Genomic DNA, 20,623 nt, shown 5'->3' with positions numbered 1-20,623 from the left:
TAATAGCTCTCACAGCCAATTATGTTAAATGAGTTGTAAGTCTGTTGAAGAATTCCTTAGAAATGACTAAAACCACCACTTGATTCCACTAACAAGAAATGGCTGTGCAGCCAAAGCTTAATTTATCTTATTCCTCCGTGCCATAGAGCTCTATTGTTAAAAAAACATCAATTAGCCACGGTGTTGCACGGGCTGATGTGTTCCTTTATAACAATAAACATAGGCACTGTAGTTTGATTTGAGTGAATCACGCTGCCATACTCACAAGTGCACCAAATCCACGTCTGAAAATAGTCCCCAACAAAAGCACTATTTCCTTTCCGTTTGAGTGATATGGATAGAAGGAACAAATGGCTTGCAGCTGAGTGTGACAAACAGGCTAGAAAAGTTGGAAGGTATTAAAAGACAGAAAAACACTGTGCACTTTTAAGGGGGATTGTTGTCAGCAGTATGCACAGTGTAGCTTTGCTTACTAGTGCTATTGCTACTGTAGCTTGGCAACCTCAGACACTCGCATGACCATCACCCTTCACGCTGTAGTGGTCCCTCGAGATCCTGCTGAGCAGATAGTCCGACACACAGGTTTTATTTGTAATGTGAACACTTTTATGGGCCGGTGTGGTGGTCAAGAATCATGCGAGCAAAGGGAATCATAAGGTGACAGACACACATGCTCACACACGCTTACAGAAAGACCAGCTGACCCTCATTAAACAATGATAAGGTAGGATTTGTGATACTGGTGGAAAACACGTTTCCACTGAGGCAAAATGGGATGCAGTGGAATGCTGGGAGTGTATGTGAGGTCACTCCTGTTACTTCTGCTGTTCTATTCCTGTTTTCAATCCTGCAGTAAAACCTTCTCCGAAGATGGAAGTCAGGGAAATTACACAGCCTAAACAACATAATTTGTATTCCTGTGTATTACCGTAAAAGGCCTGCTTCAATCTGGTCTGTCCGTCCTCTCTCTTTCCCTGATTAAATAAAGTTAATGCATGGTATTAGCCACATGAAGTTCTGATTAACGCTGAGAATAGTCACCAGAGTATCCTCAGATTCATACGAGGCCCTGAAGTTACAAAGCCGCTCACAAAGCCAGTGTACAGTACATGTATTTTAGAGTTTTTTTCCTCATCGTCTCTTTGGTGTTCTTCTTTTAACCTGTTACAACGCACAAGCTCACATAGGCTACACAATGATTTGTGCAGCGAAGAAAAAAAAAGAAAAAAAGTTCATGTTCATGTGGTATACATCTTTTATTCTTTTATCCCTGCCCCTGTATTGTAAGACAGCAGAAAGCTCCAAAGAGACCTACTTTCTCCCTACTACACACACCCACATGACACTCACTCTTTAATCCTCTCTGTCCTGATCTCCACCTCACACACCTTTAGCTGAAATCTGCCTCTCACCTCTCCTTTTTTCTTTGTGCTGATCTATCACTCTCCAACCTCCTCCATCACTACCGCACACACACACACACACACACACACACACACACACACACACACACACACACACACACACACACACACACACACACACACACACACACAGAGTTTATCCCTATCGGATGTACACTTCTATCAGTGCGCCATTTATTTTTGGTCAAAAATGTCTCTTTTCATAGTAAAGGTTGCCGACCCCTGGTCTAACAGGTATTTACTAAAGTTGTTACATCACTTTTTGTTGATATAAGGCAAATGGGTTGGACTTTGGTTTAGGTTCTAGATCTGTCCAGCATGTTTAGTCTTATCTCATTCAACAAGTCTGGAAGTTTTGCATCATAATTTGCTATATTTTATTTTTTAAACGCATGTGGCCATTTGTGTAATAGTGACAAATAGAAATCTGAGCAGCACTCTTTCAGAGGGAAGGCATTCGATTTTGCAGTTATTGCAGGCCATGCCAGTAGTTTAAAAATGCTGTTGTTACAGGAAGATATATAAACCCTTTATGTTAAACCTGCAGTAACAGCTGTGGAAACAAGCTGTGAACACAATATTGAGATGTTATCACGTTTTAACTTGCTATAGCGAACTTGTTAGTTGACTCTTTACACATCCAGCAGATACGGAGCAACATTAGCCTTCATTTGGAGTCGTGTTTCGGACCACCTGATGATTTAGGTTAAAAAAGCCACTCTAATTTTATTTCTGTTTTTGGTCTCCACCAACTCCTGAGGGACATATCTGGTTATTTAGCTGCTAAAATAAATGTTTCACTATGTTCATCAGCTAACTGCTAACTGTGTTTGTCTGGTGCGGAGCAGTGGATTTTAAAAGCTTTTTCACTTCAAACAGCTGCCTACTGTGGCCAAAAATAAAGCTGTGAGAGCAGTTACGAGCTGGAAAACACCAATGATCTAAAGCTGCTATAAAGATCTGTAAAGGACCTTTAGTCGGGTCATATTTCTCTGTGGGTTGCGACTATTAATATAATAATATAGATAATAGCAGCTTTAAGCAATTCTGTTTATGATTAACTGACTATTGATTGTATCATTATTGATAGAAGCAAAATGTTGAAATTTGAAACCTTAATGTATATGTTTGTGTGTGTAGCATCATTGTGTTGTTCAGCAGTGTTGGGGAAGTTACTTTTAAAAAGTAGTGTTTGCTCGTTACTTCTTAAAAAAATAATCCGTTACTTTACTTAGTTACCCCTTAAGGAAAGTAACTTTTTACTTTACTCGTTACTTTTAAAAGCAGGGGTCTCTGGCAGAGACTGAAGTTAATTATACAAAAACTATCTTTGACCATAAAGCCAATCTCTGGTTTATCAGTGAAGTGTCTGAACTACACTGCAGACTGGATTCTCTACTCACAGAGTGACAGCTGATTCATTATGAACGAGGGTTGAATGCACATCAGCAGGTCATCGGCGTTACACGGTGTATACTATGTAATGTCCTTATCGACTTGTACCGGTCACGCAGCCACGATGGTCCGTGCATTGTCGTAGACACATGCAGCCTCTTTTCTGGAAATCCTTGCGCGTCCGTGTATGTAGAGGCCATCTCCACCGCATCCATCTGTGAAGTTGTCAGCTTTGTGTCTGCCTGGCTCAGAGCGCCGTCTAGCAAAAAGCCATAAAGCTTAAAACGCTCTCAAAAGTTAGCTTTGGCTGTTTCTCGCTTGCCATGATTGCTCTGCTACCAGCCTCTGTCACGTCCTGCGTGGAGCTTGTGAGCGCGCAGCTGAGAAGGCAGTGTCGCTGTCAAATCTGTCCCTGGGAAAAGTAACGTTGCGCCGAATTGAAAAAGGAACTACGTTTCGTTACCAAATTTTCAGTAGTAGCGCGTTACACTACATTTTACTGTAACGCGTTACTTTGTAACACTCAACACGGTTGTTCAGTGAGTTCATCACATGGCAGTACACTGACTACATTATTTAAAGCGTAAGCAATTTCTAATTGAGTAAAAAAATGTAAAGCTGGTATTTATTTACTTGTACTGTGCCCTCATTGATTCCATCTAAGCCTTGCCTAATTCAGGCTGTCATACAATAGTGCAATTGCAACAGGCCTTGCAGTATATAAGCAGAGTTTTATCTAAGTGGGGATCCCTGAGGTGTTTATGGCTATTGATACCTGGAGACGATTGGATTAAGCAGATATCTCACAGTATATATGCGTCTTCTCCCGGACACATTGTCAATATCCTCTTTCCACCTTGTTTCTAAACGCTTTTAAACGCTCAAACCCACGCACCTTAAATGCCACGCTGACTTGAACTAAGTGAAAAATACAGTCCTTCTATTATTCAGCAGCACGTTAGTACCTCGCTTGCGAAGTCATCCCTTTCTTTTTCGGTCGATGAAAATTCACCAGAGCAGAATCCATTTGTTTCTTACGCCATTAAGGTAACCATCATCTGTTTTCATCATTCATCCACACCTATAGTCTTTCTCGGAATATTTATTGAGCAGGAAATTGTCAAGAAAATCACTAGCTGCTGGATACAGATCAACTAATGAGCAACTCAACATTCCTGACTGGTAGTGTCGGGCCTTTTTCTTCATCAATATGTGAAACAGTTGCATTTCATTTCTACATCCCTTTGTCCCTTTTGTTATTCTGCAACCCCCACTATCTCCTCAGCTCTGTTTCCTAGCAAAATAAATATGAGATGTTGCTTATTCATTTTCCATTTGCTCTCATCTTCCTGTGGCTCTCTGCCTCTGACTATGCGGGAGATTGAAATGATGAAACAGCTAGTCAAAAAGAAACGGGAAAAAAAAGCATGTACTTGTCAGCTGGAATATTTTCATACACTTTTATTGACTTGCTCATTCAATAAGTCAAATTAATGTATTATATTAATGTAAAATAACTATTTTTAATCCAACATTGTCTACGTCATTATGACTTAGCCTTTCTGGCAAGAGATTTTCTAATAACTATTTACATGCTGATTTGTTGCCATCTTTCACTGTAAATCCTGCCCTATCTGTCTTTTATCATCTCTCCCATCCCTCCACAACTTTCTCCACCACCCAAAGGCTTTTAATCTAATTCCGAATGGCAGTTTACTTTCTCTTACAATGCCAAAAGAAAGGGCATCCTAATAAAGCCCGGAATATCAAAGTGTCCTTTTGCGAAGGCAATTTATAGCAGAGGGGCCAAGTCTTCTCTTTACCGCGGGCATGTCCTGTTTACTTCACGAAGGACTTGTTTTATGTGTCTAAATCATGAATAATAATAATAATGATGATGATGGAGCCTTCATCTTGGCACTCCATAATGGCTTGAACCCCTGCCATTGCTGGCCACATTAAACCAGAGGGGGGGAGAGAGAGAGAGAGAGAGAGAGATTTACCAATGTGGTTAGTTGTTTCTTTTCTTTTGATAGAAGGATGTGTCCTTTTAGAGGATCCTTCTTAGAGGCTTTGGCATTTTGGCAAATTAGAAAATATATTTTTTGACATTCATGCCAATAAAGTTTGTTGAATTGATGTTGGGTTGTACTGAAAGAGAGACACAGAGACAGAGAAGACAGGTAGGAAAAAGGATGCAGAAAAGAGAGGAGGAGGAGCTGGCCAGGTGGGAAACAGAGAGAGGAAAGAGAAGCATCAGGAGGGGATGTGTTTGTGTGGAAGTGAAGATGATGGGGAAGGGGAGGTGCTAGCAGCAGCGAGAGGAATGATGTATGAGAAGAGATAAACAGGCACAGAAAATGCAGGGGGAATAGAAGACAGACAGTGGTTTATGAAGGGGATTGATCCATATTTGATCCTGGGATGCAAATTTAGAGATCAGAGCTTGGGATGTTTCTGTGGACAGGAAACGGAAACATGGAAGACCAGATAGAGAGAGCGAGAGAGAGAGAGAGAGAGAGAGAGAGAGAGAGAGTGAGAGATAGGAACAATAGAGCATAGGCAGAGAGGGAGAGAGAGAGGAACAGTGGCAGTGCTGTCACAGTAGTGTTAAAGAATTATAGCTGCCACCTATGACCTTTAAAATTAGACATCAGGGCCTCGAACTGCAGTCATCCTTCTCTTGCCTTGCGTAAAAAGAAATGTCGCAAATCTGTCAGAAGCCATTTACTCCCAAAATGTACAACTCACAATCTCTTTCCTCTGAGGACTCAAAAAAAAAACAGCATCTGAAATAATTATATCTGAACCCCCCGCGAAGATTCATGGCTGTGGATAAAAAACCAACATAAACTCCCACAGTGTGCTAATGCACCCATCTGTGCTTCCGAAAGCCCTTTCTGGCTTATTCTTGCACAAACACAACACACATAAATAATCCTTCTCTCCACTTAGCAAATACTCACTTCTGACCACACACTCACACATGTTTCATCAGGCAGTGATGCATTTCTAGCATGTTATTGTAATGTTCTTTATAAGTCATGAGGGACCTGTACCAGTCCAGGGTCAGGAAAAGGGCAGCAAAAATCTCTGCAGATCCCTCACATCCTGGTCACAAACTGTTCAAACTCTTTCCCTCTGGTAGGCGATACAGGGCACTGTTCGCCAAAACCAGCCGACACAAAGACAGTTTCTTTCCCCAAGCAGTCACTCTGTTGAACACTCAGAAATAGCCCCCACCCTTACACTGAACAAAAACAATCAACACTGTTCATCTACCTCATGTATATTTCAATCTTACAATTACAATATTGTTATTAATATATGACCATTGCACCGAACTGCCTTGCACTATATTTATATTTATATTTATACTTAAATCTTAAATCTCGGACTATACTGATACTGCACCATTCCTTCCCTCTCTTCAATTGCTACTGTATATTTTTTGTAAATTTGTAAATTCTAGTGCAGTGTTATACTGTATACTTAACAGTATTTCTTTTATATTTCTTACTGTCTTTTCTGTTTTTTATTCTTTATAGGTTAAGTGAGTGTTGTACTTGAGAGCAAAGATTAGCCAGAGTCAAATTCCTTGTTTGTCTACGCAAACCTGGCCAATAAAGCTGATTCTGATTCTGAGTGACTCAATCACTGCAATGCAGCTGCTGACATTTTATGCAAGGTACACAACACACGAGAATCAAGCCATTTTTGGGCCCCCACCCGACAATGGTCAGCAAAGCCCTGATTTTTTGATAGTTCTTAAGATTACCTTGCAATGTTTTCCTGTGAGGTATGTTTTTTACATCCCCCGATCTGCTCAGAAATCCATCCTAGCTGCACCGATTTCAAATCGCAAACAATTAAATTAAATAATTAAACATTAAACATGTTCAATATTTATGATCTCAAGTCAAGTCTGTGGCACAGACGCCCTCTTTTATAAGGTAAATGCCGCTGGTAGTTGTAATTTTCCAGTTCATGAGAGATATGCCTGAGGTAGGTCAGTGTACTCTATACAAATGTTGCAAATTCACATCAATATGTCACCAGCATTACCTTGCTAGACTTACTGAGATGCTGTTGAAAAGTGTATCAGGTGGATGTAAAGCATTTTCAAAGTGCAAATGTGGACTAAGTAAAGTAATGTTAGTACTTTTGCAATGAGTAAAATGATTCATGTACTTTGCACAGTTTTGTTCAGTGTTCAGGCTATTCCTCATTGTATTCTCCAAATGTGCGACTCTGTAGTCGTAAAAAGACCACGAATTGAGGTATTTCCTTCTGACAGTTTCACAGCCGGGGCCAAGCTTCTGGGAGCTTAGCAGGGAAACTGCAGCAATCGGCGACTCCACAAGCAAAGTGAGCATATCTCCAGGTGCAGAATTATCATAGCTGGCTGGCTTGACACGCCTGGGAATGAAAAGAGTGGGAGAGGGAGGGCAAAAGAGAGAGAGAGAGAGAGAGAGAGAGAGAGAGAGAGAGAGAGAGAGAGAGAGAGAGAGAGAACAGCGCGGAGAAGACCAGAGGTTGTTTCATTTTTTTTTTTTTTGTGCATGATCCGGGTGACAGGTGCTGGTGCAGAAAATGGCAGTCCCAACAGGGCTCCACCTGAGGGGGCTGCCGTCACCGGTGTACAGGTGCATGTGGAGGTGTGCGTTTGCGTGCACGAGGGCTGCCACAGTATATCATACATCAGCATTTCCACGAGCATGTGTTTGTACACATTCAGTGTGTGTGTGTGTGTGTGTGTGTGTGTGTGTGTCTGCATTATGACAGTAATACTCTATGACAGAATGATCACACCCTTTTCCCCACAGCTCCGAGGAGTCTCCGCTCCTCTCCCTCCACCACCCCAGAGGAGCTATGTGCTTCCACATATGTCAAAGCCTGTTTCCCTGTGGGCAGCAACACTCGTTCTCTCTCCTCCCTGCTTCTCTGGCTGCCTCTCAGGAATCTTCTCAACGCTAAACAACTAAACCAACAGAACTCATACACTGAAGAACATATGGACCCCATGATATGACAACATTAAGCCACACTGTCCATCTGGTCTGCTGTAAGTTTGTGTTTGTGGCTGTCTACAGTGCTGCTACGCCTCTGCTGCGCCACATAATGAGAATGTGGGTTTTAAAATGAATTATATTCTTATTTGTTACTGTTTAATGAGCTGGGAGAAGTTTTTGAACTCAGATGTGAAAGTCAACCAAAAAAGTTTATGCTATTGACATCCAATGCAACAAAGTCATAATGCACTGAAACGTGTTTTGTTGTCATCGCCATATCTTTTTAATGTAACTACTTGTGCAAAAAGAATTACAAGTAGGATATAATAAATGGTTGTGATAAATATATATAATAAAGGATTTAAAGAGTTGCAGTCGTCGTTTAATCTAAAAAAAAAACGTCAGAGACACTCCTGCAGGGGGATTACATTCTTGAGTGATCATATTGCATATCTCAATCTTAACAAGTAATTAATTGTAGTATTCAAGCTTCAAATCTATTTTACCCCTCCTCTCTCTCTCTCTCTCTCTCTCTCTGGTAAAAACATTATAAAATGTGCCAGAGGGTTAAAAATTATTTTTGTTTCACTGCAATTTATCTTGTTTGCAGGAAAAAAAGAAGAGATTGTAAGACTCAATACGCCATTTAATTACATCTTAAGGCTTAGATTTTTTTGGGTGCTGCAACACCCTCTCTTCTTTACTTCATTCCTCTTCTTTTTCCATCAAGTGAGAGTCCTCTGCAGTTAGTCGACACTTGGACCATAAAGCATCTCACCTGCACTAGTCCATTTCCAGTCAATTACTCCTTCTAAATCACGGCCTCCAATAAAGAGCGAACAGATACTCTCAACAGAGGGACGTTGTGTGCAGGTGCTGGGGCTGACTGGTGTCACGTCATAAATCTTTATCCCTCGCTCGGCGGGCCATGCAAGGCATTATAAAAGGTGGACGGCACAAAAGTTCCCGTCCTTGACTGGTGGTCCGATAAGGTTTTAGAGGTGTCTCCTTGCATTTCTCCGGGAGTGACACATGAGGTATTGTAAGTATAAGCAGGCTGACAAAGAGTCACACAGAGAGAGAGTGAGAGAGAGACGAGGGCTCTCATTGTGCCTCTAATGTAATTGCCTGGACCACTTCATCATAAACAAAGCACTCGCGTGCAACATTGGCTTATCTCTACCCAAACACCACTCCACCCTCTACCCCTCCATCCCAGGCACACTATCTCAGAGAGCAGCTTAAGGATGGGCTCTGGGCCACATCAATAAATGCCAGCACGGATCAACCTGTCAGCAGGAGGGAGGCTCTTATGCATGGCACAAGCCAGGGTACACGTAAAACTAAACTAAACAAAGAGGTAAAATCACTATCATGATGTCAATCTTCATAATAAAAAAAACCCTTGATGATATCACTTGAGGCAGCGTCGGTTGGGGCTGAAGACAAGTAAAGGGAGAAAGAAGTGGGCTGACCAGACCCCTGTAGCCGCTCAAGCTACATTAGCTGCCACTAGTATGACACAACTGAATTTCTAACCATACTGCTGGCAGTGGAGTTGCATTGTGGGCAATGTAGGCTGTTCTTTATACTACAATTGCTGCTGGAGTGTTGATCTCTTGTGGTTATGACACGAACAAACCTTGAGTTGAGGCGGGTATCGTCGCGTCATTATTTTTAGTGCATGGGTATGCATATTGAATCCTATATTGGACATTGACAATGAAAACCCCTATATAAAGAAGCGGTAACACTTTACTTAAAGGTATCTACATAAGAGTGACATGACACTGTCATGAACACATGACACTGTCATGACACAGTCATGACACATGAACCCTAACCCTAACTTGTCATGACAAAAACCGAAAGACACTTACTAAAAGAAGCATTATGTCAAACATTTATGACTTGTTTATAATGTTTATGACACGTTCATGACAGTGTCATGTCAATCTTATGTAGATACCTTCAAGTAAAGTGTAAGCAAAGAAGCAATGACCGAATGGAAATACATTGAATTGCTATTGTGAAAAAACTGCAAGGAATACATAGTATTAAAAATGGTATGATATAATTGATATAATGAAAATGCTGGTTATAATTTCAAATCCAGTAAATGGACGTAAAGTCGTGATTTCTTTATGAGATTGATAAAAAAATCGTAGTTTCTCTTAAAATCTCATGTTTATCACTATGTCTGCTTTAAAGACTTTAATGTAGTGAATATAACAATTTAAATCAAGATTGAAAATATACAAAAATAACCTCTTTCCAACTTGCTTTGCACACTTGAACTGAAACTCTGTTTCAGTGTGTTCGTGCGTCTGAATTAAATAATGCCTTCCTGCCTTTTATATATTTGTTGACAAAGGGGCTGGGTGGACAGCCTGGGGAGAAATCTTGTATGTGCGCGTGCGTAAGTGTGTGTGTGAGTGTGTGCTCGTTGCCTTTGTGTACCCGTGGCATGATAAGCAGGCTTTGGTTGACTGGCTGAGTAGCCTTGCATTAGACGCAGCCTCAGACCTAGGCTCCTATCTCTAATGGCTTTCTCCTTCCTTCCTATCTGGACTCATGTTGACTGTGTACTACACACAAACTATCCCATCTAGACTGATGTTGACTTTGTAGACACACACAGACACAGACACACGCACGCACGCACACACACACACACGCACACAGAGTACAGAAGCATGACCTACACAGAGGTTTGATACAGCTCTATTTACCTGCTACTTTTTTGTGTTAAAGCATCTAAGTGTTTGTTCATTCATGTCTGTGTGTAACAACTGACAGCAAAAAATAAAGAGACAATTTTTCCTCTCAGATCATCTACATTGATCGATTTCTCTTTCACCACCTTGTCCCCCTACCTCGCAGACCCGTTCCTGATTGCAGTATTCATGCTGCGCAAGGATTGATTAATAGCAGGGTTTCTCCATCCCAATAACCCCCTTCTGGCATTTGCTACATGCCAAGTTAAAGTTGATCCATATCTGAACAGAGCAACACCCCCAACCCCTCTGCTCTTGTGATCTCAGTGTCCTCATTGATCCGTCTCTCAGTTTGCAAAGAGGAAGGCTGTAAGGGCTGCATAACTGAGCCCAGCACTGTTTCTATACATTGACACAGGGAGGAGTGGAGGTTTGGAGCAAGATGAGGAAAAAGTCTGTTTCCCTCTGAAATGATAAAGCAGGCTATATGACCCGGAGCTATGATACAGACCTGAATCTATAAACAACAGACAAACAAGAGCATTTGTCTTCGCAAGCACTTTCCTCCCTCCTACCCCAAATCCTTTCAAACACTATCTCTACCTTTGATGTCTCTCTGAACATCTTCTCTGCTTTCTTTTCCTTGAGATGGTGTGAGATTTAAGATATGAAGAAACTCAGCCAATCTCAGAAGATTGTGTAAAATGGGGAAAACACAAAGCTTAAAAGTATAAGACTCATAATATTCAATAAAAGGTGGTATGGCAGACAGAGAGAGATAGATGTCAAGCATTGTCTGCGCTGCAGTAAGTGAGCAAATAATCCTTTATAGCTTGATGTAATTGGCATGGGGCCAATGGAGGAGTTAATGCCTTTATTCCTTGATTTTTCTGCTATATCACAGTAAGAAGAGACTGAAGGCCCCTTTCTGCCAAGTCATTTCTGAAGGAACTCTTGTTCTCTAGTTCTGAGTTGGCCTACTCCTTCTACCACTTTCTTAAATTAAATGAAGAAAAAACAGAGGTGGTTGTTTTTGGAGCAAAAGAGGAACGATTGAAAGTCAGCGCTCAGCTTCAAACGACAATGTTAAAAACATCAAACAAAGTCAGAAATCTTGGTGTAGTCAACAGCCACATTAAGATAATTACAAAGTCAGCCTATTGTCACCTTAAAGCGTAACTCTCACCAAAATGCAACCTAGGGTCTTTTTGTGAATGTACCCGAGTCAAATTTTTGTTTAAAAGCATATTTAGGACGGAATCGCCACTTTTAAGATTTACCGTATTTTCGTTTTTCGGTCAAATGGCCTTCTGAATGGGAGTGCTAGGGGCACTTTTATGCTAGCCTCAAAATAGCTATTTTTAAAACACTAAGAAGGCTCGACACAACATCAAACTTTGCTCGAAGTATTACTCTACACATGACCTCAAGCATTGACAACATTGTTTGTGTACCCAGAGTTTACTAAAAAAGAAAGCTTTTGAACAACTCACCGTAGGTTTTGTTGTTTCCGGCTGCAGCCATTTTATCAGTCAAAAACAATCAATTTCTGAATGCAACATAACAGCAGCCTACAGCATTCGAAAAAAGGAGCCTCATATGGAGTCCGTTCATTCGCATTCGGATATCGACTCGTTTTGACTGCCGAGGTGGTAGCGGCCCGAAACAACAAGACCTACGGTGAGTTGTTCAAAACCTTTCTTTTCAGTAAACTCTGGGTACACAAACAATGTTGTCAATGCTTTTGTTAAGGTGTAGAGCCCCTGGCGATACTTTGAGCAAAGTTTCATGTCGAGCCTTCTTAGTGTTTTAAAAATAGCTATTTTGAGGCTAGCATAAAAGTGCCCCTAGCACTACCATTCAGAAGGCCATTTGACCGAAAAATGAAAATACGGTAAATCTTGAAAGTGGCGATTCCGTCCTAAATATGCTTTTAAACGAAAGTTTGACTCGGGTACATTCACAAAAAGACCCTAGGTTGCATTTTGCCGAGAGTTACGCTTTAAGAATATATCAAGGGTTAAAGGGCTTATGTCTCAGCAGGATTTGGAAAAACTTGTCCATGCTTTTATCTTCAGTTGACTACTGTAACGGTGTCTTTACAGGTCTCCCTAAAAAATCAATCAGATGATTCAGAACGCTGCTGCTCGAGTCCTCACTAAGACCAAGAGAGTGGATCACATCACTCCAGTTCTGAAGTCTTTACACTGGCTTCCAGTGCCTCAAATAATTGATTTCAAAATACTTCTGCTGGTTTATAAATCACTAAACGGTTTAGGGCCGAAATATATTTCTGATCTGCTACTGCACTATGAACCACCCAGACCTCTCAGGTCTTCTGGGACAGGTCTGCTTTCTGTCCTCAGAGTCAGAACTAAACAGGGGGAAGCAATGTTCAGTTTTTATGCTCCACATATCTGGAACAAACTCCCAGAAAACTGCAGGTCCGCCACAACTCTCAGTTCTTTTAAATCAAGGCTGAAGACCTTTCTTTTTGATGTTGCCTTTCTTTAAATATCTGTTTTAAATTTTTTTAGCGTTTTTACCTGCTCTTTAATGTTTCATGTAAAGCACTTTGAATTGCCATGTTGATGAAATGTGCTATACAAATAAAATTAAATTAAAATTCCCACTTAGAGAAAGGGTGTAAAGTAAAGGAAATATAAACAGAAGAAGTGAAGCTAGCTTTATGTGCTGCTGTTGTCAATATGGTAGCTAATGGTAGTTAAAAATGTGTGGGCCGTCTTGGTTTACGCTGGTTTAAATTACGGAGCCTCCGTGTTTTTGTTTTATTACCCTCGGCTACAGCAGTTTGCACGAATTAGCTCAGAGGGCTAACTTGGCTTGTTTACTTTATTAGCATTCTTCCTTTGAGTCTGTTTACATCCGTACAACAGCATGCTGTCTGACTGTTCAAAATGACCCATCGGCACCAGGAACAAAATATGAAAGTGAAGAAAAGGTGTGTGCAGCTGTGAAGAGCTGATGTCTTGTTGATGACATCTCTAGGTGTTGACGGCAGGGTTACAACACAAACCAATATATGTGCAAATGTACCAAAGATACAGGTGTTGTTGACAAAATGTAGGTGTGTGTGGTGTTTTACATACTGTAGTGTGACATTAAGCATGTCATAGTTAATGTTATTAAAAAATGACTTATAGCCTATCACAGACGGGGAACAAAAATACTGTTTTGAACCATGTTTGAAGTGATGTAGTGTAGGTTGTGTTTAAATCACATGCGTAATGTCATTTTCAGAAACCAGAAGAATTTACAGTAGGTTTCAAATGCAGCCACATACATGCATTTTGGCCTTGCAGTTCTTCTGTTATAATGTTTTCCATTTGGGTATGGCAAATAGGCGAAAATGAAAGAAACAAAATGTGCATATTATCAGATTGGACATGCATTATTCTTATTGTGCCGATAAAACATATTTTTCTCACTTTTTATAAATGTATTATATGGCTTTGTACTCATTTCACAGACGTTGAGGCTGAACAATCTGGAGGTGTTTTGTCACATTTTACATTGGGTTGCATTCTATGAATAAAGACACATGTATATTAAACTGTAAACACTAAAGTCAGTAAGCATCTAATTAAACATGGCAAGATGTGAAGCTTCAAAGAAAAAAAGAAAGAAAAACAATCCATGACCATGCACGAAAAGTAAGTTACAAATGGAAATAAGGAAAAATACAAAAGTATAGTGAAAAATAAATGTTAGAAAACTGTCCATTTGGTTATTATTTTATTATAGTGTCTTTAATGTTATGGATATTATGTCATCTTTTCTTAAATGTTGTCTAAGTGGGTGGTGGTGATGATTGTTCATGTTGTAAAATGTATGTTTTTTTATGTTGTTTCAAAAACAAATAAAAAGTGTTAATCATAAACAAAAAACGTTAGAAAACTTGTAATTGAGGGAACTGTATGCTTCGGGAACTACTGCCATTTTTAGTTATGGTCTGGTATTTAGTAAAGCAGAGATGCCAACAGACTTCTGATCTTGGCATCTACAGCAAGCGAGCAATAACCTAATGTACAATTGAAATAAAACATTATGCTGTAAAACTTTACCACTGGATTAGCAAAAACACAACCGAATCAGTGTCAGTGTACTTATTCATGAAATACAACAACGTATGCGAGAAATAAATGGAGCTATAGGATTTTATTTTATTATTTAACACGGACAAGCACTTAAACAAAAAGGTTTAAGTTAGCGAAATGCCAAAAGAAGTAGTATAGGGTTGATTATTCAATCATTGTGAATTTGCTGCAAGTAATTTTTCGAATGCACGTATATGCACTCATGCCATATTTTCTCTCCAACCTTGCAGTGTAATTTGGAATAAAAGAATGACTTGCTAAGTACCATACTATATCTCTGAGTCCATTTCAATTCTTCTTGGAAAACAGAAGACTCAAAAACATGAATTTATCCTTTGGGGACCAATGGAGTATCACAAAAAGCAAACCAAATGTTGCATAAAACAGGCAGTGCAGAGACGACTGTGATGGATTATAGCCTTAGACGTGGTAGTACTTCTGCCAACAGGATATTTAAGCTTTTAAACAACAGAAAAGAATCCAAACTTAATCTTATGAGCAGTTGACAGAAAGTAACATAATATGCTCTTGTGTATTAAATACAGTATTCTTTCCATGACGTAGCCTGATAAGCTGGCACATTTTGCAGTCTTCTATTTCTATTTTCTATCTCTAAGTTGTAGGTCCTGATAACGGGGGAATCAAGTTGATTATCAGTCCCACTACATCCATCAGCTGTGGAATGATTTGCATATCATAATGCTTTGATGGGAAATTATTTAGTTCATGTGGGTGTATGCATGCAGTTTTCATAAATTGAAACTTAATAGTAGTAGTGGTAATTACTCTCCCTGTGCATTTAAAAAAAAAATATATATATATATGTATATATATATATATATACATATATATATATATGGTTTACCGGTATATTGCAGAAGGGCAGTAAACTGACTTATTATAACAACATCTCAGAGAAAGAGAAGAAAGACCATGAATGCATTGTTGCTGTAAGCAAAACACCTTCAGTGCTTCATTACAAAGTGACCTCAGGTGAACTAAGTTTGTGTTTGGAACATTTTCTGTAAATTATCAGAATGAAAACAAACCACTGCAAAAATAAGCTCCATCAGTAATGGACTGATGACACACCTCTCTCTCTCTCTCTCTCTCTCTCTCTCTCTCTCTCTCTCTCTCTCTCTCTCTCAATTTCTCCTGGAGGCTAATTGTGATTGGCTGATTAAAACAATTACAGAGATAACAAAATCCAATCAAGTATGGACATAAGTGTCATGCAGATACGTAAACCACCTGGAATATGCGCTGGATGTTTTTAGGCGCAAGTCCAAACGCTGCAGAGTAGATAAGACAAAAAACACAGAAAATAAAAGCCTGATCAATACAAGTGTCTACTTGAGTTGTGTGTGGACTTCTAAATGAAGAGATTATGGTATGAAAAAAAGTAATTTAAATTAGGTGCTTGCAAAAAGAATGTTCAGGGAAATCAGTATGCGGTACATTTTTACATATTTCCTTAATTCCTCTGTCGATCATATTTGAAGATATGCCTGAAGCTGCTCCTTTTCTCTCTATTTTCACCTTCCTCTGCCGTATTTTTAGCCTTCACCTTTAGACCAGCGGCATTATGCAGCTTGTCCCTCTCTGCTTCTCTCTTCTTTGCACACGTTTAGCAGGCAAGGGAGGTCTGGGACGCCCAGATGTTTGCTGAACTGGAAGCCTGCGTTGGCAGCTGCCAGCCCATCGCAGAGGAACACAGTCAGGAAGTAAACATATCAGCATGCAGTTTAAATTTTAGATCCTCTCCCTTCTTTTTCTCTCCAGCTCGCCTCCTTCTCCAGCATCTCCCCCAAAATAAGAGGACTCATAAAACATGCACAGATGTGTGGTGACCACAGAACGGCCTTCACTTTAAGTTTATGGAGTAGAAAAAACCTGAGTTATAATTGGCAGTTAATCTCCTCATCAAGTACTCACAACATCCTGTCAGATTCTGAAAACCCCTAACTCTCTTTCACAAACCCAGCTGGTGAACTTAAAGTTCATATGTTTAAGTAATTCTGTAGACTTAACTACGCTCTCAGTGATTGTACTCTATTCGGCACGCATCTCCCAACATCTATTGTCTACTCAGCTGAGTTTACTTCATAACACATAAAAAGCCATGAAAGTGAACGGTGGCTGAAAGGGAGGGGGGAGAAAGAGAAACGCTGGCAGGAGGCACAATCCATTTGGAGCACTTAGTCAGCCAAGAGTTCCCAACAACAAAATTGAGAGAGGGAAAATGACCAGCAGGCAGCAACCACTACATCGGCCCAACCTTCCAGTGCAATAAGAATACATTAAAGTAAATGTAACCTAGAAATCACAATCCGGTGCATGTTTGCATGTCTGCTCGGCTTTCCGTCAAACAGCTGCCTCCATTCACTCCTTGGCCACCATTTTGTTTCCGCCACAGCTGTGAAACAAATTTCCAAGTTTGCAATGCAACATAGCTATTTAGTGTTGTGTTACTGTGTTTAAATGCTCAGCAGACTGATACACGTACTGTCAGTTCTTCATGAGGAGATACATTTATCATGATTATCATGTTGTGATCAGCCATGAGTTTAACACAATAAGTGCCAAGCAGGGGTGTGCATTGTTCTTTCTTAAATGATTGGACACACATCTAGATAGTCCACAGCGATACATAACAACATTTGATTCAATACAATGTGATTTAGACAAATAGGATTTCATGTTTTAGATTTTTTTTTTTTTAAAGTGTGACTTAAAGCTATAGTGTGTAGTTTCTGTCTCCTAAGTATTCTATTCTAAGTAATAACAACAACACTGTCTTTGCATCCACATGATGCAAGCCTTCAGTGATTGCACACCACCCCCACCCCTCAGTGGGCTTTAAAAAGGGTTGAAAAAGATCCCTCATCTGTTGCTGCTCTAATGCTGTAAAAACGCCCACCAATCGCTGCCTCGCTGTCCACTTTGAAAGAACCAATGAAATGCCTCCTTGCCCCGCTGCACATGCTCTACTCCTCCCGTGGATTAGCCTGAGCTCAATGCGCGTCGTGGCCCCATTGCTAACAGCAGTCAATTTGTTTTAAACATTCGGTATGATAATATTAGGTGTTTGCTTACTGGTAAACGAGACATGTTGCGGTCTTTTCCCCACTCTGCTCTAAAGCAGCGGTGCGGCGGGGCTTGTGCACATCTGTGCATGGGTCGGAGCCCCGAGGGCAGGGGGAGGGGTTAGACAAAGCCCCGAGGACATGCTACTTTCAAATCTTGCTAGCTTTTCAAAATTACCAACCCTGCCTTTAACAGTCAGCGAATATACGCTGTCCATTTGGAACACTGCTGATGTCAGGCAGCACTGGACACAGTCGTCGAACATTTCTTTCATTGTGAGGAGGTTGAGGTGTGTGGATGACAGGTCTGCAGGTACATGATTGGGAAACGTATAATGTGGAGGGGTGTGATACAGACACACCAACACACACACACACACACACACACACACACACACACACACACACACAGCCAAAAGGCACAGGAGTTAGTTTTTTATTCTGTCAAACTCTGCAGCGGAAAAAGTACAATATGCTCTTTGTGTTGGCAGCAGAGGTGGTTTAAATTCAAAGTGTCTTCCAGCTAAGGATGACTTCTTCTGAGCTTTGATGACAACACATTAAACAAAAAAAACATCTTACATCTCTTGATTTCTTTAAAGATGTCCAAAGTAGAATAAAAAGAAAGGCTGGTAGACAAACAAAGTAAGTCCTTGGAGAGTACCTTAGATGCAGAGTTTTAGATGAAGTGATTGGGAGCTTCTAGCGGCTCGTCGAGGCACGTAATGGAACCAAAGCTGTTGGTTTGAGATGCTGAAGCAAACTCTAGCCAGCGAAGAATGGCTAAAAATCTTCACAAAGCCTGTTCAAGCTTATAAGATGGATAATGACAAGCATCTTTCGCGGACTATCCCTCGTCTACAGTAATAAAACAACTTCCAGGCAGTGGACCTAATCCTGTTCAGAGTGAAATGGGAAGCTGGCAACCAGAATCCTCAGCTGCAGTTCTGCTTATCAGGCAGGATAAAGTCCAGCAATAGTAACATTATGTCTTAAATGTCTGAATAGCGAGTTGAGACGGAGCGGCAGACAGGCCATTCTAACTGTAAGCCTTCAGACCAAGACAGAAAGACAGACAGACACCTAGTCGATTACCGGACCTGGGCTGCATGGGCATCGATCCTCGTATAGCCGTGGGTTGGAATGTCTATATATGATTTACAGAGTGCACCGCTATCCACAGCTTCAAGGCCTGACACAAGGGGAAGTAATTTCAAGGATTATTTTCAGTATCGAACAAACCATTGTGCTCCTAAAGCGAGTATTTACTTGTTCAAGAGTGGTTCACTCACTTCCAAACAAGAACACAAACATGGGCAAACACTCAGTTTGGTCAGGATTGTGGGAAATGGTGACTAATGTGTTCAAAGAAATAGTTCAATAAGAATAAAGCTTAGTGAGGAATAAAGAACTCATGCTCTACTGCCACTCACTGTGGAGGAATGCTGATGCTGCAGTATACTTTACAGCAGGGGTCACCAACACGGTGCCCGCGGGCACCAGGTAACCCCCAAGGACCACATGAGTAGCCCTCAGGCCTGTTCTAAAAATGAAAATTGAATATTGACATTATCTGTTTCCCACCTTGTTAAGTCATTGTTGATAATTATTGTGAGAAATCATTAACGTAATCAGTGTCTACACATAGATGAGTATCATTAATCATTAATAATCATATATAACTAAAGGCAAACTGAGCAAATTTGTTATTTCAGAAGAGCGTATCAAACTGGTAGCCCTTCGTATGACTCGGTACCCATGAAGTAGCTCTCCGTTTCAAAAAGGTTGGTGACCCCTGCTTTACAGTAAATAAAAGAAACACATTTAATGGAATCCAATACAATAAAGCCTAAAAAAACAATCAACACCAAAGTAGGGTTGTGTGATGGCTGGCTGACATCACGATGGAGAGCCACCATCGTAATGCCACGCCCACCACCCTGTCAGACACACGCTAATCCTAGTCGCGGGCGCTGGAGGGGAAATTGACAACTACGTCGGTCTTAAACTAGCAAAGACACTTGCATCGGGCTTTGCACTGTGCTGCGCAGGGTGCAAGATAGGGCCCCTTAAGTGGAAGCTACTTTTTTTCCCCTTACGTGCAACCTATTTGTGAAAAAGACCATCGCTTTGAGCAGACTGGATTGGCTATTAGTGATACAGTCTCTCCCTCTCCCTGTCAGCTTTAACTCGCTCTACCTGGACTAGTAACGTATCAGCATGCGGTAGTTGAGAGAGAAAAGGCATTAACATGGAACGCTATCACACTTTCCTTTCTCCCCTCATTGGACTAAGTTTATGGACACAGCTGTGCATCAATAAGTAGTCCTAAGTCTGATGTCCTGTGGGTACGGACGATGTTATACAGGATTTATGAATGTACGTTAGCAACAGTAGGCTAATTCATGAGGGTGCTATTTTATGTGTGAGCTAATATTGCGCATCTGTTCATGTGCGCTGCAAAAGTGCAAATATAACAGAGAATGTAGTTTAATCTCAGTAACTATGGTATATTAGGTTATTACTGTTGCTCTGTTAAAGGCAAACTACGCAGATCACGGAGAACTGATTGAGTCTAGACTTTATGGCACCATTACGTGAAAGTGGGGAAAGTTGTAATTTGCTGCCCAGCAGGCAGCAGCATAGCCAACTGCTATGTTAGCCCATAGTAGTAGAAAAAAATATGTATGTAAAGAGATATAGTAAAATCTCTTTATTTCCCGAAAATTATCTGAAAAACCACATCTGGACCTGGCTCACATCACGATGGGATCTTCGCCCAGTCTATCAGTTCTATTTGGCCACAGACTTAAGAAACATAAATGCTGAATAAGTTAAATGTCACCTAAATCCGCCTCTTCCTGCTATCTT

The 20,623-nt window shown here is 40.6% G+C and overlaps 1 long non-coding RNA gene across 1 annotated transcript; it reads left to right on the top strand.

Moving 5' to 3' along the window:
• Positions 1–5,999: 5,999 nt before the first annotated feature.
• On the top strand, positions 6,000–20,065 carry LOC116067063. Its single transcript, XR_004109101.1, has 3 exons — positions 6,000–6,011; positions 8,690–8,693; positions 19,812–20,065. It is a non-coding gene; the product is annotated as an uncharacterized LOC116067063 (long non-coding RNA).
• The last annotated feature ends 558 nt before the right edge of the window (positions 20,066–20,623 follow it).

This window comes from Sander lucioperca, chromosome 16 (assembly GCF_008315115.2).
Source record: "Sander lucioperca isolate FBNREF2018 chromosome 16, SLUC_FBN_1.2, whole genome shotgun sequence".
Lineage (NCBI taxonomy): Eukaryota > Metazoa > Chordata > Actinopteri > Perciformes > Percidae > Sander > Sander lucioperca.
This window is presented reverse-complemented; position numbering and strand designations above follow the sequence as displayed.